Consider the following 25008-nt stretch of genomic DNA (forward strand, 5'->3'; position numbering starts at 1 on the left):
GATACCAGATACAATAGTGTATTTTTGAATGACATCAGCTACAAGCTGTATGGTAGTGAGCACTTTCCTCAGCAGAAGTGTTTGTCTTTGGATTTTTGGTTTCCTGATCAAAATGGCCTTGCATGATCTTGTATGAAATGTTAGAATTTTGTCCCTGTGCACTGTGTTTTGTTCTGGGGCCATTGACTCAACCCCTGGCTGCCATTTGGTTTCCAAAATAGAAACAAAACACCTGTGTAAACACTGTATAGTGTGATGTATTCCTCACACTGTAATCTTTTCGCTAATTGCAGGTGGATGAAGAACATCATACAGGTCATGTTTTTATAAAAATAGTCTTCTTCAAGTCCAACATCACTGACGAAGAAGGTGAGAAATGCTTCAGTCTGCAGGAATCACCCTGATTCTGCATTCCTTTTGGGAATGGATGTTGAGATTTAATGAGAGAACCTGTCCTGTAAGGAACTATGACCTTGTTCTACATTCTCGGAGGCAATAGGTCATTTAGATGGTGTGGTTTCTGGTGTGTGAGTGCTGGGGTTGGCTGTGTGCGTCTGTGTGGTGCAACTGTCAGTGTGTGTGTGTCTGTGTGCCTTTCTGTCTGTCTGTATGTGTTTCCTCAGGAGGCATTTCCCACTTACACAACAGTCAAACTTCTCCAAAAAAAGAAAATCTCATCAGCCCTGCACATACAATGCATATAAATGTATCGCATACAATACCACTCTCCTCTCTCAATACAGTCGTACTTGGAGATTTGCTTAAAACTCCCTTTCCTCAGAAGGAGATGCTGCAGGGATGAATGGCCAAATTCTTGCCTTCTATGTGGAAAAGCAACAATAGGAACCCAGGCCCACATTCCAGTGTTGTAGTTCTGGGGTGCTGATCTGCACCTATCACTCAACTATGGGACCATCAGTCACAGAGCAAGTCCCACATCCATTACATACCTGGAGATGCTCATCTCCATTGCCCAACATTTTAAGTGGCCTCCATGGACAAATAACCCTGGGCAGCTCATGTGCGTTTAACAGCCCATTGAAGACTAGTCATTAGTGAGGACCACAGAGAGAAAGCCCACATGCTTGTGGTGAGTCAGAGGTTGTGGAAAGTTGTAGATGTAGGTCCCACAGAGGACCAGGCATGTCAACTTCTGTCAGAGGTGGGGCCAATTCTCATGCAGGACGAAAGCCCATGATAGCAACTCCCCACTTCCTTCACCCCCCCGCCCTCCAGTGCTTGGCAACCAATCCTCTGCTCTCTGCTTCTATGCCTTTGACCATTTTATACACCTCATGGTCACGCAAACACACAGTATTTGTGTTTCTGTGATTGGTATATTATGCTTAGAATAAGGCTCTGCGGGCTCATTCCTGGTTCCGCACCTGATAAGTTCACTTCTCTTTTGAAGTTGGAATAATATTCCACTGTACTAAGGTACCACATTTTCTTCATCAATTTTTCAATTCACCTGTGTATGGACACTGGGGCCATTTCCATTTCCTGGCTATAGTGTAGATTGCTGCAGTGTTTATAACGTTGCAGCTCTGTGCTAGAGAAGCTGGTTTCCTTTCCCCTTACACTATGTCCAGAAGTGTGACCACTGGATCATGTGGTACTTCTATTTGAGGTTCTTTGAAATACTCATTATTGTTTTTCATTCATTATGTCTGTGCCATTTTACATTCTGTGTACCAAGGCTCTGATTTCCCTTATTCTCATCAATATTCCCTATGGTTCTGTCTTTATCTTCGTCTTTCCTTAGCCTCCCCCTACCTCCTCCCCTCCCTTTTCCTTTCCTTCTTTTCTTTCTGTAACTGGCATCTGAACAAGTGAGGTGATATCTCTTTGTCCTTTGAATCTGCACATCCACGGTAATCAGGGATGTGGAGCAGGTTTTCATATGTCTGTTGGCCATTTGTAAATTTTCTTTGAAGTAATGCCCACTCAAGTCTTTCTCCCATGATCAAACTGGGTGGGTGGCTTTCTTGGGTTGTTTTTGCAATTCACATGCAGGAGTTTCTCATATATTTTGAATCTTAGCTCCTTTTGCAATGTGTATTTGCACATGTCTTCTCTCTTTCCATTCTCTCCATTGTTGAAGAGACTATCCTTCTCCATGGTGCAGTCTTGGCATCCTTGCTAAGAATCCTGTGCCCGTGTATGTGTGCTCATTTGGGGGCTCTCTATGCTGATCCATTGTTCTCCCTGTCTGTTTTTATGGCAGTACCATATGGTTAGAGTATTGTAGCTTGCAATGCATTTTAAGTCAGGAAGAACGGAGCTTCCACTCTTCTCTCATGCTCGAGATTGTTTTCGCTATTCGAAGTTCCCTGGGGATTTTGGTATTATCTGTTCTGTTACTGTAAATACCTGAAAATGAATGACCCAATCAGGCCAGCACACTTCTCAGCCAGGAACCATGAAGGGATGGGCACTTTCGTCTTTAACTTTGGAGTCTACAGTTCTGCTATCCAGGGTGCTAGCCATTAGCCTGTATCTCTCTGTGTATATGTATGTATATGATTATATATGTGTATATGTATATGTATGATCTTATTCCATCATTCTTTAACTCACTTAATTCCAAGGAAAGAAACATATTTCTCAGTCACACTAGCCACATTTCATGTGTATCCCTAAGAGTTGGAATCGGGGCCTTACATTTGGTGGTGAGAGCTATAATAAACTTGAACAACTGAGTGTGATTGGTGATTCCTGTAGCATCTCTATCACATCTCAGATTCGCAACTGTGATAAATGTCTTACTGAAGGGCTCTGATTCCTCCAAGCCTAACAGACTTCTGGGAACCCATGGAAATTTTCAGGGAGATGCTGAATGACTCACCACAACCTCAAAAGTAGGAGGAATGGCTGGGCTCCTCTCATGCCTGTGTCTCTATGGATTTGTTTGTGGAGATCCTGGACAATGTTATCAACCGGGGGGTGGGGGGGAGACTCTCCTGATCCGAATAGCACTTAGGTAGGAATTAATGGGAGAGTGTTCCAGGTAACGGTCAGGTTGCAACCACTGATCTGGAGACTGTAAAAGTGCATGTGAAATCAAAACAGGGAAATAGGGTAGAAGACTGATTGGCCTCACTTCATATCTTAATGACATAATAGGAAGAGGAATTGTGACTGTAGGCTTTGAGTGTGATGTCTTGGAAAAAGTCTGTTCTTGCTTTGCTCTCTGCAACTTTCGTTCCCATAAAACCTCTACTCCCCTCCCTCTGCCACTGCTGAATGCCTGATGGTGGTTTTGTTTGCTTGGCACCTCTTGGGAATTGTGTCTCAGAGAGGACCATTCTGTTAATGACTTATCGTGAATGTATTCTGGCAGGGACACAACTCTCTCACAGACACCTGACCCAGAGTCAAAGTTCTAGTGTGTGGCAGGTGGTCAAGGAGTGTAACTCTAGCATGTACAACTTCTAGGACTTGTAACACCATCTTCCTCCCCCCTTCCTTCCTTCCTTCCTTCTTTAATATTTCCTTCCTTGCTTGCTTCCTAGTTTCCTTCCTTCCTTCCTCCTTCCCTCTCTCCCTCCTACCCCCCACTCCATGCCACCCTACCTCCTATTTCCTGTCCTTCCTTCCTTCCGTCCTTTCTTTCCTTCACCCTTCCTTCCTTCCTTCCTTCCTTCCTTCCTTCCTTCCTATTTTTCTTCTTCTTATTCTTCTCCTTCTTCCTTTTCCTCTTCCTCCTCCTCCTCCTCCTTCTTCTTCTTTTTTAAGATTTTAGTTATTTGACTCAGAGATATAGAGCAAGAGAGGCAATAGAAGCAGGGTGTGTGCAAGAGGGAGAAACAAGCTTCCCACGGAGCAGGGAGCCCGATGCAGGGCTCGATTCCAGGACCCTGGAACCATGACCTGAGCCAAAGGCAGGCACTTAATGACTGAGCTACCCAGGTATCCCTGTAACACCGTATTTCTGTGGTACTTGCACCTCCTTAAGGACCACACCAACAGCTGCACTGTTAAAGAAATTCCCTCTGGCATAACTGCATATACTCCAGTGTCTTTTCCCAGAGTCACATAAGGGCATGTGCTTCCGTGAGAAGAAGGTCCATGTGCAGCTGCACTGCAGAAGCTCCAGGGTGTGCAATCATTCTAGAGGACTGTGTGAGGGGCTGCTGGGCCTGTTTCAAACTCTTGTACTAACAGCCCCACTGACCTGTCACTTGTGATCGTCCTATGATTGTCCTGTCCCAGGGCAGAACCTCTGGGAAGTGGGCCAAAGGGTCACTGCTCCTCTCAGTACCAAGTGCTCTTGCCAGATGGTGTCAGCCTTGACCCCTATCACATCCCTGTCATGACCACCCTGTGACCTTTCCTCATGCTTTCCTTCCAAAAGTCAGGGCAAACCCCTGGCAGATGCTTTATGTTTATGTGGCCACACAGCTGACCACTTCCCAGAGCCTCATTGAGAGACTAAGGGAAATTGGACAAGTTACCATCCTCTAAGTTTCACTCACCCTTTATAATGGTTCTAGGAATTGAGGGAGGGATAAGGTTGTCTCCTGAGTATGGTCATGTCAGGCTCAGAACAGACATGGACTACATGGAGGTAGTTGACACTTTCTCCCTCAAGGTCTTCCGCAATGCCAGACCCAGGACAGCAACTCCTCAACAAGAAGAATCAGTGGATTTAGTGAGTGGGTATCAGCACATGGACTGTCTGTCCTCCAGTGCTTCTCTACTTCATAACAATGTGATTGGTGGAGGTTGACAGTAGAAAGGAAATGAAGCATATCTTAGGAGAGGAAGAGGGAGGGGAACATGGCAGGAGAGGAGTCAGGAGGGAGGAAGGTAATAACAGGCACAGACTCTCGTGGGGACAGTGATCTCCTGCAGGAGGGACAGGAGGACACGGGCATCCATCCATTTCTGGTCATGGAGAGAATGTGAGGCTAGAAAAGCAGGTCAGAGAACAGACACCCATTCCCTCCCTGCAGACATCAAGGGCTGGAACCTGGAGAGGACTCAGAGCTGAGGGCCAATCGCCCAGAATTCAGGATACTTCCTTTCTGGAGCAGTGGGGTCTATGTTGCTACTTCCACTAACTCCGACTTCCTTTCCAATGTCCATCCCCATATCGTCAGTGCCATATCCACCCAGAGACTACTTTGCAGATTCAGAGGACTCAGATGAACACAGCAACGTGATGCCCATAACACATTCCTTTCTTTTGTTTCTTTTTCCTTTCTCTCTTTGCAATGCATAGCCCCTCTTTAGTGCTCAAACCCATTGTCTATTATGAGGCTCACCCTGAGGAATCTGGTCTCATCCAGGTACTTAAGGCCTTCTCTCTTCAGGGTCTAGGAGATGTTTCTGCAGCCCCCTCACCCCCTTCCACAGCGCTGCCCTGGCCCCTGAACCTGGGCCTGCACCACTGATTCATAGTGAACAGTCCTGAATGGCCCAGCAGTGAGCCAGGCTGGGAGTCAGAAGGGCTGAGCTGGACAGGCCCAGAGAAGGCTGGACCTGACCTGGTCATGTCCACCATGGGTGTTTTCCTATCCTGGGTGTTTCTGGTCATGCCTGATTCTTCTTTTCCTTTCAGATATCAAAAACTTCTCTAGTACAGGGTCCAAGAAGAAGAGCAGGGGGTGATGTTTTGCAGGAGGAACATGAGGAGCAATTCTAAATGTGAGATGCCTGCCATTGAATAGGAAGGCACAGGCAGCTCATCCCTCCCTCAACATACTCAGTTGGGTCTACAGTGGAATCAACCACACTGCTGGCCCAGCTGCTATTGTCTGCCACCATGCCTGGTCATAATCCAGGCAGCACATGAGATTATGCTCTGAGCACATCCCCCATGGAACCAGGACCCAATCCATGCATGCCCCTGAGCAGGAAGTGCTATGTCCTCCTTCAGCTGTTTGATTAGGAGGCAGGGATCTGGGTGCCTGTAGGACCACCAGGGATGGGAGTGGAGGAGGTGTGTGCATTGATTTATTTCTGAAGAGTAACCTTGGAGATGTTCTTCATGTCACTCTGCAGCACACAACCCTGCCCTCCCAACCTGATAAAATCAACAGAGACTTTCCTCTGTTAATATCTAGGTGTGATGAGACATTTGGGGTTGGTTGTGACCACCTCCAGATTCAGGCATCTGGCAAATGAGTGAAAGACATAGGCCCTCCAGCGCTCATGCCAGCAGGACCTCAGCTCCCCCTGCTTTGCATCCCTCTGGACATATTGGCAGGCACTGGTAATGAGGAGGGGACATTGTAGGATCCCGATCTGACTGGCAGCTGTCCATGTGGATAGGTCCCCTGAGCCCTAGGGTGCTTTTCAGAAATTAAAGCACACACCTCCTCTACTCCTGTCCATGGTGGCCCTACAGGCACCCAAGTCCCTGCCTCCAGGTCAAGGAGCTGCAGGAGGACATAGCCTTTCCTGCTCAGGTGCACACACGAATTAGGTACTGGTTCCATGGGGGATGTGCTCAGGGCATCATCTAGCGGGCTGCTTGGATTATGACCATACTCTTGTCTATTTCTAATAGGAGCTAGGCCAGCACTGTGGTTGATTTCACTCTAGATGGACCGAGTAAGTTGGGAAGGGATGAGGCACATGTGCCTTTCCTTTTCATGGCAGGCAACCCCCTGAACCTCCCCCTGTGGGAGACAGGAGCTAACTCCATGGCACCATTTTCTAATGGGACTCTTCATCTTCTCTAGATTCTGCCTTAACTGGCAGTCAAAGCATTCAGAGAAAAGCTTTGCTATCTGGTCCCAGTGTAAATATGTCCAGTGGGTCAGCATGTACACTGTGCAATCTCATTCCTTCTGGAGTTCAGGAGCACCCAGGAGCCACTGTGCCATCCAGCACCCAGATACGCCCAGGGCCAGTCCACAGAGAAGTCATGTTGAGGGCTCTGAGAGACTAGGAAAGGGGCTGCCAAGCAACAGAAGGACCCACAGCCACAAAGAAGCAGGGCTGTTAGGAAAGGCACCCTGATGGCATGGTAGACACCACCTTCATTCAGTTTCTGGGGATCCACGCAAGCTTCTCTTTCTTCCCAAAAGGCTTAGGTCCTACAGAGATACCTCCAGCCCCCAGAACTCAGATGTATGTCCCACCAGAAATCCTACCTTTCTTGTAGAGACTGTCCCAAACGTGCCATATGATCTCTTACAGCTCCACCTCATGTTTCTCACAGCTGCAGAGGATGATGCCCTGGTCATATACCAGGCGTAAGTTCTTCAGGGATCTTCATGAGCCAGACAGACCCTTGGTGTCCAGCTCCAGCTTTAGTGCCACCCACGGAATAACTGTTCGGGGGGCATTTGGCCGTTACAGGCCTCAGAAACAAGCTGTGTACAATTCTAACCTGGAGATAAGACCAGGGAGCCCTGAAGACAAGACAAAGGGACCCTCTGAGACTGCCACCGCCCCTGAGGTGGGTTGAGAATTAGTGCTAAAGACCTAGCCTCTGAGGAGGAAGCAGCACTCCAGGTCATGCCCAGTGCACTTCTGGAGGACACTGAGGCCATCTTCAACAACAGCACTGGAGAGCCTTCCTGTTCTTTCTCCCTGCCTGCAGCAAGGTCCACTTATCCTCCAGCTGTCCTCTAGCCCCCAGCAGGAATACACAGGAGGAGAGATGCAGGAAGACACACAACTGCCAAGGCCCAGAGGCCACCCTGGATTCCAACTGAGGGGAAGTTCTGCGTGTCCTTTATCTCAGAGGGCACACAGCTTGTGTCAGAATCCCTTCCAGTCACCTCTTCACAATCAGTCCTCAGCTCTGACCCACTGGCTGACTGACCCCTGTTGACTCCCAAGTATCAGGCAGGGCTGACCTGCTGGGTCCCCAAACCACTGCCCCTGCCCCCTCCATCTCACCAGGTAGGGAGTCTGCATGAGAAGCCCATCTCCTGACTGGCCAGTTCCAGAAGGAGGGGCAGTTCCTGTCCCCATTTATGGTGAACCTCCTCCCATGAGAGGAGGCCCTCTGCAACCCAAGGCCTCAGTGACAGCTGAAGATCATGCCAATTGTGCTTTCCCTCCTGCTCCCAGCATGTCTGAAATGGGAGTCCCCATCATACTCTCCGGTTTTCAACTGGTAGAGCTCCTCTTCCACACTAGTCCTAGTAGTGCCCATCCTCAGGCCTGACCATCACTTCTGCTGCCACATTCAGCCTATTTTCAGCACATCTGAAGGTCTGGCTCCCAGCCAGCCTCTGACCCTGAGGTCAACCTCATAGACACGACTGTGTTTTGCGCCACTACTGCCCCTAATATCATGTTCCTCGGGGCCCATCCTCTCAGAGCTCCCTGACTTCAGATGAAAGCCTAGCATTGCTGCCTGCCCCACTGCATATAGGGGGTTCTTTCCCCAGGACTCTCTTCATACCTATCTCTGATGAACACAGCAGGAGCATGCTTGCTTTGAGGATGCTGCATCCATCCCCTACCCAGGGCTTGTTAGACCCTAAACTGCTGGATCATGGACCTGATGTTTTCCTCCAGGTCTGGATTGCCTTCCTTGGGGCCCAAGAGGCAAGTGCTTGGCCTCAGGAAATAGCTTCCTGGAGAATCACCCAATGTCCATCTTCCTCCCAGGCTGGACCATGTGTGAGCCTCGTTTAGGAATAGAGAAATCCATGGATAGACTTGCCTCTGTGATCCTGGAGCCAGCTGAGTGCCTACAGATACAGCACTCCAACCACAGCCTCTGCCCTACAATGTTGTCCAAAGGTGGATGTTTTAAGGCTATTGTTCAATCCATGTGGCCTCAGTCTTCACAGGGCAGGTGAAGGAAGAACTCATCTCCTATTTCCCTCAAAGCCTGGATGTGGCGGGACTCCTTCTGCCAAGCTTGAATCCTCCGCTCTCCCTGTTTCCTTTCCAAAGCCCCCGTATCTCTTCCAGAACTTGTTATAAATCCATGTTTCTGTTCCTCTTGTGCTCTGTCAATCAAGGGTTCAAAAGCACCGATTTGGGTGAGGGGTGCCATGGGAAACAGACCTGTTTCAATTTTCCTGTGGCTCAGCTAACAGGGTATAGAGAGTAGCACACTTTGGCGGCTAGAAGAACTGAGCCCTGCATATGAAAGGGTGTTTGGGACTTAAGGATGCAGCCCAGGGTATCGAGCATCCCAGCGGATGGATACACCGGGAGACTTATCCCTGCCTGCTGGAACTGCTGCTGCTCAAACACTTCTCAGACCTGGAGCAGGCTGGACATCCCTACTGTACACACAGTATGGGAGGGGGAAAAAGACAAAAGGGAGAGGGAAGCAAACCATAAAATACTCTTAACAATAGAGAACAAGCGTTGCTTAGGTGACTCAGTTGGTTAAGTGTTGGCCTTCAGGTCAGGTCTTGATCTCAGGATCAAGCCCCACATTTGGCTCCCTGATCAGCAGTGAGACTGCTTTTCCTTCTCCATCTGCTCCTTCCCCCACCCCTTCATGTGTTTCTCTCTCCTTCTCTCTCTTTCTCTCCCCCTCTCTATTTTAAGATTATTAAAATCTTAAAAATTGAGCTAAAACTGAGGGTTGATGGGAGGTGGGTGGGGTTGGGCTTCATGGGTGACAGGTATTAAGGAGGAAGGGCACTTGATATGATGAGTTCAGGGTGATTGTTGTATTCAAGTGATGAATCACTGAATTCTACTCCTGAAACCAGTATTGCACGCTGTATGCTACCTAGCTAAAATTTAAGTAAAATTTTGAAAAGGAAAAAAATAAGAAAAAATGAAAAGAAATTAAGGTAAAAATAAATACAAGCATTCTCAATGCAGTTATTAAAAGACAGAGCATGAGAATGGATTTTAAAAACAGAAGAACCTGCTACAAGGAACTCATTAGATGTGGTCCATATACACTATGGAGTATTATGCCTCCATCAGAAAGGATGAATACCCAACTTTTGTAGCAACATGGATGGGACTGGAAGAGATTATGCTGAGTGAAATAAGTCAAGCAGAGAGAGTCAATTATCACATGGTTTCACTTATTTGTGGAGCATAACAAATAGCATGGAGGACATGGGGAGATGGCGAGGAGAAGGGAGTTGAGGGAAATTGGAAGGGGAGGTGAACCATGAGAGACTATGGACTCTGAAAAAAAATCTGAGGGTTTGAAGGGGGGGGTTGGGGGAACCAGGTGGTGGGTATTAGAGAGGGCATGGATTACATGGAGCACTGGCTGTGGTGCAAAAACAATGAATACTGTTACGCTGAAAAGAAATAAAAAATAAAAAAAATAATAAAGCAAAAAAAAAAAAAAAGAAGAAGAAGAAGAAGAAGCTAACTTTAATTGTCAGAAGACAGATCAGTTAAAAGTAAAGAAGCAGAAAAAGTTAAGCCACCATGCTAACCCAAATGAAACGTAACCCAGAGGAGCTACAATCATTTCAGACAAAGCTGACTTCAGATCCAGGAAGATGAACAGGGATAAAGGGAGGCATCATCTAAGGAGTAGGGGGTCCATTCTCCTATAAGACATAAATCATCCTTCACCTATATGCACCTCATAATCCAGCATCAAATTATGTGACACAAAATGTGACAATGGGAAAGAAAAATGGAAAAATCCACTCCCTTGGTGGGCTGACATTCAAATACCTATGTCTTTCACTATTCACATTCGAATACCCAAATTCAGCATAAAACCCTCCTCTTTCCGGAACGGATACATGCATCATGCATAAAGTCTTTGAGGATGAACTGAACAGTATCTTGAGTCAACTGAATCTGAAAGAGATTCATGAAATAATGTATCTAGCAACAGCAGAATACACAGTCTTCCCAAAGTCAGCCTAGCATTCAACAGAATAAGCACATTCTGCGGGGGGGGGGGGGGGGGCGGGGGGGGGCGGGGGCAGCGAGGAACCACACACCTCATCAAATTTAAAACAAGAGACCTCATGCACATTATATTATGTTCTCAGACCCAAAAGAATATGTGCATAGAAGGCTAAAACAGAAAAATAACTAGAACATTCCAAAACCTGCTGAGGCTACACAACACGTGGATCAAACAGACAACACTCAAAAGAATGTTCAAATATTTTCCAACTAGTGAAAATGAATATACACCTTTATAAAATGTATGGACCACAGTGAAAACAGTTCTTTGAGGGAAATTTAGAGCACTAAATACATACATTAACAAAATAAAGATCTGAAGCAATCAGCTAGATAAAAGAACAATGTAAGTCTCAAGCAAACCAAAAGAAAAAAAAAGAGAAAAGAAAGAAAGAAAAAAGGAATATTTTCTGCAGAAATTGATAAGATTGAAAATGGAAACTCAATAAAGAAAATCAATAAAACTGAAACTATTTCTTTGAAAGGATAAAATCTGGGGCATAAATATTTGGAATTCTTAGGTCTCCTTGATGGATAGACCCTTTAATTATGATGCAATGCCCATACTAATCTCTTCTTACAGGCTTGGTTTTAAAATCTACTTTGTCTGATATAAGGATGGCTACCCTTGGTGTTTAGCTATTCTGGCTTTCTCTTGACGTCAATTGCATAACAATTGTTTCTGCGTCTTCTCACTTTTCAGTCTGTCGATATCTGTAGTTCTAAAATGAGTCTCTTATAGGCAGCCTACAGTTGTTTTTGTGTGTTTGTTTGTTTTTTCCATTCTGATGCACTATGTTATCTGACTGGAGCATTTAGTACATTTACTTTCTGAATGATTATTTTTAAATTTTTTATTATTTTTATCATTTTTTATCATGTTATGTTAGTCACCATACTGTATGGTTAGTCACCATACAGTACAGTACATCATTAGTTTTTGATGTAGTGTTCCAAGATTTCATTGTTTATGTGTAACACCCAGTGCTCCATGCACTATATGCCCTCCTTAATATCCATCATGAGTCAACCCATCCCCCCACTCCCCTCCCCTCTAAAACTGTCAGCTTGCTTCGTGGAGTCCATAGTGTCTCATTGTTCGTCTCCCCCTCCAATTCCCGCCCCTTCATTTTTCCCTTCCTGCTCCCAATGTCCTCTGTGCTATTCCTTATGTTCCACAAGTAACTGAAACAATATGAGAATTGACTTTCTCTGCTTGACTTATTTCACTCAGCATCATCTCCTCTAGTCCCATCCATGTTGATGCAAAAGTTGGGTTCAGACTAATGATTAAAAGGTATGAATTTAGGGCCATTGGTTCCCTGTAAAGTTAGTGTTTCTGGTGATGTCCCTTGGTATTTTCTAGTCTTTGTTGCTTTTGGTCTTTTTTTTCCATATTCAAAAGCACTCTTTAATATTTCTTACTGGGATGGGTTAGTGCTCACAATGTCTTTTAGTTTTTGCTTGTCTGGGAAACACATTCTCTCTCCTTCAATTTCGTGAGTAATGGTTATATTGAAAGAGGTCGAAATAAATAAATAAATAAATAAATGATGAACAGGTCGTATCCTATACTGTCTAGGGCCTGAAGCTTCAGGACATGTTTCAGAGTATGCACTCTGCTATTGTGTTTTTCTCTTCCTTCCCTCAGCTCAGTGCTGTGCAGAGTTTCTCCTTCCCTCTAATGCAGAGTGTCCAGACCTTGTCCACTGTGTGGCAAGATTTAATTAAGTGTGTCTTGGTCTTCTTGTTAAATGAAGCTAGAGTTCAACAGAAAGGAAGCTAGATCTTATTTCACCTAGACCTAAAGCTCTGAAGTACTCTCTGATCAGTAAACCTGCTGCATGGGAGGAATCTGTGCTGGTCTTCTGTGAGTGGGGTCAGCCACACAGATTCTTAGGTGAACTCACCTTGCTGCAGATGCACTTGCAGGGCACAAAGGTCAGGGCTTGGTGTAAACGGCTCTGGCCTCTACTTGGTGGCACTGTGTTGTTCACTGTAGTTGGTCAGTGCTGATGGGTGAGGGAGAAAATGGCAGCACCCCACTCTCTTGTTCCCAGAGAAGAGAGTTCACACTCACCACTCTTTAGATAACCCTCATAGAAGGGAATCACTTGCCCCTCTTGTGTCTCCGCCTTCCATTCCATCCCTGCCTTTACCATTTGTGTCCAAGCTGTCTGCCTGCCAGTGGCACACTGTTGTGTTTTATGACAGGTGTAGCTGGTTTTCAAAACTACCAAATTTTAGGGGCTGGTGTGGCATAGACCTGCATAGATTCTCTGGGGAGGGTTTAGCCACACTGTGGCCAGGTGCTGGCTGGTGCCAAAAAATGGTCACACAACCACAGAATGGTTGATAGCACCAAAGTTTGCTGCCCTCCACTAGTGTCTTTAATCCTGTACTAATGAACAAGGAAACCAGTTGGCACCTACCTGGTCTTTGTGCCCAAAGTGTCTCTGCCACCTCTCCCAAAGCTACTCCAAGAAGGGGAGCTGTTTCTCACCATGCAACCCAAGGGGGATCCTCAGAACACCTTGCCTACTGTCAGGTCTCCAGCCTCTGTCCAAATAGGAGTACCACCAAGCCCTCCAGGAATGAACCCAGCAATGGTGTGAGTTTCAAAATCCCAGAGGAAGTATTCCTTCACCTATTCAGCCCAGGGAGTGGTCTTTAAGGAAGAGAAAATGAAGGACAGAAGCAGGAAGGTGATGTGACAATTCCTGTCAGTTAAGATAGAGTTGACTTCTCACCCAGCACATGACACACACTAAAAGAATTTAGTCTCCAGTTACAGGTGTCCCTGAGAGAGGTCTCGTGTCACCAGAGAATACATCCGCCATAGTTCCCTAACAAGAGGATCCTCATTCTTCATGCATAATTCCCAAGTGCTGGTAACCAACAAAACCAAGATTTGACATTTGATAGTGGCAAAGGGAGGCAAGGGAGGCAAGTGCTGGGAGAGATTACTTTTCAGAGAAGAGCAAGAAAAGATGTGTATGAACCCAGCATACTCAAGATCCCTGGATGCAATTCCTCTTCCTATTATGTCATGAAATTATGAAATGAACATATCCATCTTCTACACATATTTCCCTTTCCTTTCTGATTTCATATTCACCTTCCTCAGTCTCCAGGTCATCAGGGGAAACCTGACTGTTACCCGGAACCCTCTCCCACTGGTTTTTACTGTGTTGTTTCCTACCTGGAGAGTCTTCCACCTCACTGCTGGAGTCCTTGATGTTCTCCACAAGCCAACCTCTAGAAACACAAGCAGGAGCAAACATCTTATTAGACAGAGAGGCCTGGCCGTTCCTCCTACTCAGGTTCAGATTATGGTGGGACATGCAGCATCTCCCTGATCCTTCTAGTGGGATTCTCAGACCTTTGCTGGCCTTGATGGGGTCAGAACGCTTCAGCAATACAGTGATCACAGTGGCAAACCTTCAAATGAGACTGAGATGCTAAAGGAATCATCGTTTGCATTCTCAGTTCTACAGGCCCATTATAATGCTCACCTCCAAATTTAGCAATATGAAATTCCACCTGTTCTAGAAAACATGATATTTTCCTAGTGTGTCCCACTAAAGGGAGCTTATTTTATTTTGTTATTTTTATTTTACTGTAGTTCATTGACTTAATAAATGATTTTGTAAAACTAACTTTAGAGAGTCACATCTATCTAGGGGTTATTGTTCTGGATAGCACAGCTCTGGAATCCAAAGAGGAAGAAGACATTACCTCTCCTCCACTGCCTATTCCTTGCACAGTATTTGCTGGCCTGACTTGACCATTCAAGTATAGGTTTTTCCTGGGTTCTTGCACAAGTGTCAGGCATTACCCGAGGCCTTGGGAAATGAAAACAGTAAGGTTAACAACCTTAGAAAATATCACATACAAATTCAATGCCACACCTATCAAAATCCCAATGTCATTCATAGAAACAATAGCACAATCTTAAAATACATATGGAACCACAAAGGACCCCAAAAAGCCACAGCAACACTGAAAATAAACAACAGAGATGGACGCTCCATACTTGCTGACTTTCAGACACTTTAGAAAGCTACACTAAACTAACCAAGGTGGGGCAGGCATAAAAATAGGCACATAGACCAATGGACCAGCTTGAAAATAAACTCCCACATACATGGCCACATGATCTTTGGCAAGGGTGTCAAGACTACACAATGAGGAAAGAATAGTCTCTTCAACAAATGAAAGAAGGAATAGGCAACCTACAGAAAGAGAGAAAATATTTGCAAACCTTATATCAGAGAAGATGTTAATGTGCAAAAAGGACCGAATTTGAGAATGGGGAGAAAACTTGATCTCTTGCCCCAAAGGAAATAAACCAATGGCCAATGGGCTGGCCTATGAAAAGATGCTCAACCTAACTAGCCATCAGGGAAGTGTAATCCGAACAAACTCCACATCTGTCAGGATGGCTTTTATCAAAATATGAAACAAGGATTAAACAACAAAAACAACCACCACAACAAAACAGGTGTTGGTAAGAATGTGAAAACGTCAAATGTGGGAACATGGTGCAGCCATCATGGAAACTGTGCTGAGTTTCCTCACACTGCAAAGAGAACTCCCTGTGGATCCAGGAATCACACATCTGGGTATTGATCCAAAGGAAATAAAAGGAGTATCTCGAAGATACACCTGCAATTTCATTCTTATTGCAGCACTTCCACAGTACCCAGGATATGGGAAAAGGCCCACTGTTCATTGACACTGAGTGCTGAAGAAAGGTGGTATATCCATACAGTGAAATATTATTTAACCTTCATAAAGAAGAGAATGCTGTCATTTGTGGGAACATGAAAGACCTGGAGTGCATGAAACTAAGTCAAATAAGCAAATGACAGAAAAACAAAGACTGTATGATTCCATTTCCATGAGCAGTCTAAAATAGTCAATGTCATGGAAGCAGAAAGCAGAAGGGTGCCAAGCATTGGTGAGTTGCTCTTCTATGCATATGGGATTTAGTTATGTCAGATGGAAGTAGAGACCTGCTGCTCAGCCATGCACATTGAGTAAACAATACTGGCTGTCTACTTGCCAAATTGGTCAAGAGCACAAATGTAATGTTAAGCAAGGTTTTTTCCCACTAGGAAAGCATGAGTAGAAGAAAACACAAATGTTAAAAGGAAAGAAAGAAGAAAAAGGAAGAAAAGAAGAGAAGAGAGTAGTGTTTCGGAGGAAGGCAAAAGGGTCACACTGTGGGTTAAGAAGATGAAAGAAAGGCACTCTCTGTAGGTGTTAAAGATGTCTGCACAGTGCTTGCTGTTGTGAACTGGAGTCTGTGTCCTTTCTCATCTCCATTCAGGAAGGAGCCAAATATCATCCAAAGTGTGCACAAGGTGCACTACTGCCTCTCCTGATCTTGAATCTTTGGAATCACTCACCAGCAGTGGAAACTATGATCTATAGATTTAGGATTTCTAGGGCACCCTTGTAACAAGTAGACTGTTTCTGGGGCAAATGACCAACATTTGAAAATCAAGCAGTCTCATGCTTTTGTTTGTTTCTTTGGTAGAAAACACCTACATGGAAATCATATCCTATTAAGACACGTATTTTTCATACGTGTGGATGAAAATAGGGTGGATGCTCCAAAATAAAAAAATTAAAAAATTAAAAATACTTAAACCATAATGTGGCTCAGTGTCCATTGTTATTGACTTAAAATAACCACCTTGACTTGCTTATTTGTAGAAGCTTTCAGAATAATCCACTCATCTCCCATGGCCAATGGATGAGACATGAGTAGTGACACTCCTGTTACACTTCTGAGGTTCCCTTTCCCCACATGCAAAATGTGCCCCTTCATCCTCCTAACTAGGAAGTCAAGTGGCCACACTGATGCTCAGACTCTGAAGAAGACCTCTTGTCTCTCATTTCATGTGACACTGTTTTTGCCCAACATAAGAGAACCTCCACAATGATCAGTGGTGGGAGACTCATTCTCTAAGCGAGAATGAGTTTTATTCTTTTATTCCTTATTCTGAAGGTAAATGCTAGACCTCAGTGGGGAAAGAGGGAATGAATCACCCCCCCCCCCCAAATTCCTGGGACTCCTCCTTTCTAGATTCCCACCAGGTCTGGGTGTGGGCACGTGGTGGCACCAAGAACCACCTGTTGAAGGAAGGAGCCATGCCCCAGCACTCACTGCTTCAGAGGAGCTTGGGAAGACTCACTCAGTGTGTTGTGTGGGTGAAGTAGCAAGACTGAGGGACTCTGACCTTTTACAGTGTCACAAGACCTACCATGAGGTGAGAGTCATTATTAAATGGAATTGTCACTGACTCCATAACAGGAATTGGGAAGCATGATTTCATGTTTATCTTGTGGACAGTTATCCTCTTCCTGGCTGCTGCTGAGATATGTTTTCCTGGTTAATGGATGTGTATGGGGGCATATCATGAAGAAGTTTTGAATTGTACAGTTTGATCAATTTATACATACTTATGCATTCATGATGTATGGTGATGGAAATTTTTATTTGGAGAGCCAACACCATTAATTGTGATGTGTAGGGAAATATAAATCTAGGGAAACACACGATGTATCACACACACAGAAACACACAAAAATGCACAATCAAAACCGGAATCACTGCACATAGATTCCCATACTGATACACCTACTTCCCTGCATGCAAACCCACCCCACTTGCTTCTGGGGACTGTACAACATGACTATAAGTCTTCACCTAGAAAATCCCTTTGTCACCACATGCCCAGTTCTCAATCCCACCATGAAGCTGGAATCAGGTGGCTCTCAACATGAAACTGCCAGAACAGCCCCACTTTCTCATCTCCCAGTTTTCTCCTCAAGTGAGTGACTCCAGAATACATACTGCCTTCACTATCCTCCTGACCAGTCTGCTATTACAGAAAGAAAATGCTCTGAAGATTAGCTCATCCAAGGTCCTGCTTGTAGATCTTTCTTCTTAAGTTGGTGACAATAGAAAACCAGGTGGGAATCTGTGATAGAGACCAGAGAACCAAAAAGCAAGAAGAGGGGAAGCCTACTCATAGACAAAGGCATCAAATTTTCCTAAAGCATGTATTCCCCCCAAGTCCCTTTGGGTTGGCAATTAGGGAGTTATTTCCAAGGGGGAGAAATTGTTACTGGTAAAAAGATCACTACCCTGTGTGTTGCAACTGACACTCCAATTGTTTCAAAGTCTTTGGAATCAGGAATCAGTAGATAACAGATTTTACTTAACATGCATCCCACTAAGTAAGTTGTATATATCAACTGGGATGGGCATGCTCATATTTTCATATCTTAACTCACTTTAAAATGCAATAAGGTTACATGTGTACCTCAGATACAGAAAAGAAAGCTTACCTTGGGGAAAGATGGGCCTTTCCCTCGGCACTGTCACTGCTAAGGTCTTCCATTAGGTCATCCAAGAAGCTAGTTAAATACAAAGAAACCGTGAGGACGCTGGTGGGGCAGCTCAGGAATGACTCAGGGAGCTTTGCCTGATGGGGGCTATTGGCAAAAGTGTATGGATCCAGATGGTTAATAACATGGGTTGAGCTGCTGCTGGGCCATCATCCTTGCTGGATGAAGGAAGGCAAAGACAGCAACAGGAAAGTAATTGGAAATGTGATCTTTCAATTGTCACTTGAGGGAATCTAATCAACGAGAAATAGTCAATCTGAAAAAGGGCAAACACCAAAATGCCTGCTGGTTATGATGAGAGAGTTCCAGGCCGCCCACTCCCCACCCGCCTGTTGGAAGTTCAGCTAAATTGCAACTATGTTTTCCTTTTCCAAGACCATCTCTTTTCCCAGGATAGACATATACTACTATTGTATTTTTGTTCACTTTTTATGTTAATTCAATTTAATTATCTTATAGTGTATTCTTCATTCCCGGGGTAGAATTTACTGATTCATCAGTTGCATAAAGCCCCCAGTGCTCGTTTCTGTCAAGTGCCTTCCTTAATGCCCATCAGCCAGGGACACCACCCACTCACATCTCCCCTCTAGCAACTCTCAATTTGTTTCCTATGTTTAGAATCTCTTGCAGTTTCATCAGGTTTCCTCTTATTTTATTTTTCCTTTCCTTCCCTATATTCATCTGTTTTGTTTTTTAAATTCCACATTTGAGTGAAATCATATGGTATTTGTGTTTCTCTGAATGGCTTATTCACTTAGTATAACACTTTCTAGTTCCATCCGCATCATTGCAAATACATTTCATTCTTTTGGATGGCTGAGTAATATTTCAGTGTGTGTGTGTGTGTGTGTGTGTGTGCGCGCGCGTGCACACACATGCGTGTTTGTGTATCCCTACCCTATCATTGTTATCGATTCATCTGTCAATGGATATTTCACATTTTGACTTCTGTGGACATTGCTGCTATAAACATTGGTGTGCAGGTGCCCCTTTGGGTCATTACTTTGGTATCCCTTGCTTAAATACCTACAAGTGTAATTGCTGGGTCACAGGGTAGTCTAGTTTTAACTTTTGAGGAACCTCCATGCTGTTTTCCACAGTGGCTGCACCACTTTGCTTTCCCACCAACACTGTAAGAATGTTCCCCTATCTCCTCATCCTCGCCAATGGCTGTTGTTTCATGAGTTGCTCATTTTAGCTATTCTGACTGATGTGAGGTGGTACCTCATTGTGGTTTTGATGTGTATTTCCCTGATACCATGTGGTGTGGACCATTTTTTCAATGTGTCTTTTGGCCATTTGTAGGACTTCTATGGAGAAATGTCTGCTCACATCTATTGTCCTTTTCTTTCTTTCTTTCTTTTTTTTTTTGTTAACTAACTGGATTTTATTTTTTTCTTTTTATTTTTTTAATATCTTTTTTAAAATTTTCTTTTCAGTGTAACAGTATTCATTGTTTTTGCAACACACCCAGTGCTCCATGCAATACATGCCCTCCCTAATACCCACCACCTTGTTCCCCCAACCTCCCACCCCCCACCCCTTCAAGACCCTCAGGTTGTTTTACAGAGTCCATAGTCTCTCATGATTCACCTCCCCTTCCAATTTCCCTCAACTCCCTTCCCCTCACCATCTCCCCATGTCCCCCATGTTATTTGTTATTGCTTCACAAATAAGTGAAACCATATGATAATTGACTATCTCTGCTTGATTTATTTCACTCAGCATAATCTCTTCCAGTCCCGTCCATGTTGCTACAAAAGTTGGGTATTCATCCTTTCTGATGGAGGCATAATACTCCATAGTGTATATGGACCACATCTTCCTTATCCATTCATCCGTTGAAGGGCATCTTGGTTCTTTCCACAGTTTGGCGACCGTGGCCATTGCTGCTATAAACATTGGGGTACAGATGGCCCTTCTTTTCACTACATCTGTATCTTTGGGGTAAATACCCAGTAGTGCAATGGCAGGGTCATAGGGAAGCTCTATTTTTAATTTCTTGAGGATTCTCCACACTGTTCTCCAAAATGGCTGCACCAACTTGCATTCCTACCAATAGTGTAAAACACTTCAAAGTATAGGGATAGAGGAAACATTCCTGAACTTCATAAAATCTATCTATGAGAAACCCACAGCACATATCATCCTCAATGGGGAAAAGCTCACAGCCTTCCTGTTGAGATCAGGAACACGACAAGGATGCACACTCTCACCATTCCTGTTCAACATAACATCAGAAGTCCTAACAACAGCAATCAGACAACAAAGAGAAATCAAAGGTATCCAAATTGGCAATGAGGAAGTCAAACTCTCTCTATTTGCAGATGACATGATTCTTTATATGGAAAACCCAAAAGACTCCACCCCCAAACTACTAGAACTCATACAGCAATTCAGTAACGTGGCAGGATACAAAGTCAATGTACAGAAATCAGTGGCTTTCTTATACACTAACAATGAAAATACAGAAAGGGAAATTAGAGAATCGATTCCATTTACTATAGCACCAAGAACCATAAGATACCTGGGACTAAACCTAACCAAAGAGGTAAAGGATCTGTACTCGAGGAACTACAGAACACTCACGAAAGAAATTGAAGAAGACACAAAAAGATGGAAGACCATTCCATGCTCTTGGATCAGAAGAGTAAACATCATTAAAATGTCTATACTGCCTAGAGCAGTCTATACTTTTAATGCCATTCCGATCAAAATTTCACTGGTATTTTTCAAAGAGCTGGAGCAAATAATCCTAAAATTTGTATGGAATCAGAAGAGACCCCGAATTGCTAAGGAAATGTTGAAAAACAAAAATAAAACTGGCAACATCATGTTACCTGATTTCAAGCTTTACTACAAAGCTGTGATCACCAAGACAGCATGGTACTGGCATAAAAACAGACACATAGATCAGTGGAACAGAGTAGAGAGCCCAGATATGGACCCTCAACTCTATGGTCAAATAATCTTCGACAAAATAGGAAAAAATATACAGTGGAAAAAAGACAGTCTCTTCAAAAAATGGTGCTGGGGGGGCGCCTGGGTGGCTCAGTGGTTTAAGCCTCTGCCTTCAGCTCAGGTCATGATCTCAGGGTCCTGGGATCAAGCCTGGGGAGCCTGCTTCCCCCTCTCTGTCTGCCTGCCTTCTGCCTACTTGTGCTCTCTCTCTGTCTATCAAATAAATAAATAAATAAAAATCTTTTTTTAAAAAATGGTGCTGGGAAAACTGGACAGCTATATGTAGAAGAATGAAACTCGACCTTTCTCTTACACCATACACAAAGATAAACTCGAAATGGATAAAAGACCTCAACGTGAGACAGGAATCATCAGAATCCATAGTCTCTCATCAGAATCCTAGAGGAGAATATAGGCAGTAACTTCTTCAAGGTTGCCACAGCAACTTCTTTCAAGATATGTCTCCAAAGGCAAAGGAAACAAAAGTGAAAATGAACTTTTGGGACTTCATCAAGACCAAAAGCTTCTGCTCAGCAAAGCAAACAGTCAACAAAACAAAGAGGCAACCCACGGAATGGGAGAAGATATTTGCAAATGACAGTACAGACAAAAGGTTGATATCCAGGATCTATAAAGAACTCCTCAAATTCAACACACACAAAACAGATAATCATATCAAAAAAATGTGCAGAAGATATGAACAGACACTTCTCCAATGAAGGCATACAAATGGCTATCAGACACATGAAAAAAATGCTCATCATCACTAGCCATCATCGAGATTCAAATTAAAACCACATTGAGATACCACCTTACACTAGTTAGAATGGCCAAAATTAGCAAGACAGGAAACAACATGTGTTGGAGAGGATGTAGAGAAAGGGGAACCCTCTTTTCTTTTTCTTTTTAAAAAAATGTTTACTTGTTTTTCAGTATTCCAGAATTCATTGTTTATGTACCTTTTCTTGACTGGACTTTTTGGTTTTTGTGTGTTGAGTTTGATAAATTCTTTCTCAATTTTGGATACTAGCCCTTTATCTGATAAGACATTTGCAAATAGTTTCTCCCATTCTTCAGATGGCCTTTTACTATCACGGACTGTTTCCTTTGCTGTGAAAAAGCTTTTTATCTTGATGAAGTCCCAATTGTTCATTTCTTGATTCTGTTTCCCTTGCCTTTAAAAACATGTCTAACAAGAAGTTGCTGTGACCAAGGTCCAAGAATTTGCTGCCTGTATTCTACTCTAGGATTTTGATGGAATCTTGTCTCACATTTAGGTCTCTCATCCCTTTTCAGTTTATTTTTGTGTGTGGTGTGAGAAAGGGATTGCTAAAAATCACATTTTGCTGTGTGGCTGTATTTCAAAACTTAATAAAGTATCCCATTCTATTGGTTCAGTAGGACATTGATTGATTGATATGTGGATGGTGAACCACCCCTGCAGCCCAGGAATAAGAGCCACTTGGTCATGGGGAATAATCCTTTTACTGTTGCATCCTATTAGCTAGTATCTTGGTGAGAATTTTGGCATCTATGTTCATCATGGATATTAGTCTGTAATTCTCTTTTATGGTGGGGACTTTGTTTTGTTTTGGGATCAAGGTAATGCTGGCATCATGTGAAGAGTTTAGATGTTTTCCTTCCATTTCTCTTTTTTTGTAATAGCTTCAGAAGTATAGGAATGGATTCTTTATATGTTTGGTAGAATCCTGCTGGGAGGTCATCCAGCTCTGGAATCTTGGGAGATATTTGGTTACTGCTTCAATTTCTTTTTATTTATGGGTCTGTTCAGGTTTACTATTTTCCTGTTTCAGTTTTGATAGTTTGTATGTTTCTGGGATTGCTCCACTTTCTTCAAAATTGCCAAATTTTTGGCATATACTTGGCTCATAATATGCTGTTGTTATGATTTGTATCTTTGGTGTTGGTTCTGCTCTCTCCTATTTCATTTATGATTTTATTTCTTTGGCTAAGTCTGGCTAGTGGTTTATTGATCTTATTACTTCTTTCCAAAATGGTCCATGATATGTCCTTTTATTTTTAAGTCAATACTTTTTTTTCTTTAGTATATTCTACTGTCCTATTGATTTCTCTTTCACTGATTTCTGTTATAATCTTTATTGTTTCTCTTTTCCTTCTGGATATAGGCTTTGTTTAATGGTTTTCTTCCAGGTCCTTTAGGTGAAAAGTTTGGCTGTGTATTTCAGAATTTTATTGTTTCTTGAGGAAGGACTGTTTTGTTTTATACTTCCCTCTCAGGACTTCCTTCACTCTATCCTAAAGGTTCTGAATTGCTGTGTTTTCATTTTCATTTTCCACTCCTTTTTCTTACTTCTTTTTGTTTGTTTTATACCCTGTGTTCATTGGTTTTATTTTTTAAATTCCACATATGAGAGAATTTATAAATTTCTCTTTATCTGAATGACTTATTTCACTTAGTATAATATACCTCAGCAACATTCATGTTTTTAGAAGTGGAGAAACTTCATACTTTGGTGATCCATAATGTTCCAGTATTAATATGTGTGTGTGTGTATGTGTGTGTGTGTGTGTGTGTGTGTGTGTGAACAGATTCAGATACTAACCCTTTATCTGATATTTGCAAATATGTCAGCAAAGAGTCACAGACTCTTTTTTTAAAGGTTTATTTCCTTATGCTTAGATATATGTCTATCTATTTATCTATATCTATTGTTATATATACACATAAACACACACACACACACGAGTGCAGGAGTAGTGGGCTCGGGGGAGGGCCAGAGGGAAAGAATCTCAAGCAGTCTCCTCACTGAGCAGTGTCCTGATGCAGGGCTTCATCTTATGTCCCTGAGATCATGATCTGAGTGAAATCAAATCACTCAACCAATTGAGCCACCCAGGTGCCCCAGAGACTCTTATACATAAAGAGCAACCTGAGGGTTGCTGGAGGAGAGGTAGGATGGTGGTGGGTTAAATGGGCGATGGGTAATAAGGTACTTGATGTGATGAGCACTGGGTATTCTATGTAATCGATGAATCTCTTAATTCCACTCCTGAAACCAATGTTACACTATACGGTAACCAACTAGAATATAACTGAAAACTTGAAAAACAAAAAGAATGTCAAAGCATAAAAACCAGATTTTCATGAATATTGTCGACATTTAATTGATGAAAGTATTGATGTTGTTTCACCCTTTATAAGTAATGAACTACACTCAGGTCAGCTAATATTAATAGGGGAAACTGGTGGGGTGGGGTATGGGAACTTCCTGTATTGCTTTTCAACTTCTTTGTTCATCTAAACCTCTTCTAAATGTCTTTTAATTCTGCAAAACCTGGACACACAGTTTCAAGAAATGATCTGTAATGCCCTATGTTCAAAAGGTATCTGAGGTCTGTACTTTGCACTGGAGACATTGTTTACTATTAAAATGCACTGAATGTTTAATTAGAAATATTACTAATGGGCTTAAATGTATATTTGTATACTTGAGTTAGTAGAAAAATGGAGCACCTTGGGGGTTCAGTCACTGGGGTGTGCATCTCTTTATCTCTCCCAGTCATGAGTTCAAGCCCCACATTGAACATAGAGCTTCATTTAAAAAAAAAAAATTAGAACACAGAAAAAGTGTTCATTACTATTTTGATTGCACTGTCTTAGGGATATGAAACAGTGAAAGAGAAGACTCTGGATCAAATAAATAAGGAACTGTCCAGAGTACTTTCGTCTGGGTCACCTGTAGGCTGAAACCGTGTGTGGCTGCCAGTGGACTTTCCTGAATTGCCAGAAGGGGCCAGAAGTTGATGTTC

At 43.3% G+C, this 25008-nt stretch overlaps 1 long non-coding RNA gene across 1 annotated transcript; it reads right to left on the reverse strand.

The window, feature by feature from the left end:
* Nucleotides 1–14033: 14033 nt before the first annotated feature.
* LOC131825816 (uncharacterized) lies at nucleotides 14034–18264 on the reverse strand. The gene is made up of 3 exons (XR_009351317.1): nucleotides 18196–18264; nucleotides 14569–14675; nucleotides 14034–14088 (listed from the first exon to the last, which is right to left on the reverse strand). It is a non-coding gene; the product is annotated as an uncharacterized LOC131825816 (long non-coding RNA).
* Nucleotides 18265–25008: the final 6744 nt, after the last annotated feature.

Source organism: Mustela lutreola, chromosome 2, assembly GCF_030435805.1.
Source record: "Mustela lutreola isolate mMusLut2 chromosome 2, mMusLut2.pri, whole genome shotgun sequence".
NCBI classification, from domain to species: domain Eukaryota; kingdom Metazoa; phylum Chordata; class Mammalia; order Carnivora; family Mustelidae; genus Mustela; species Mustela lutreola.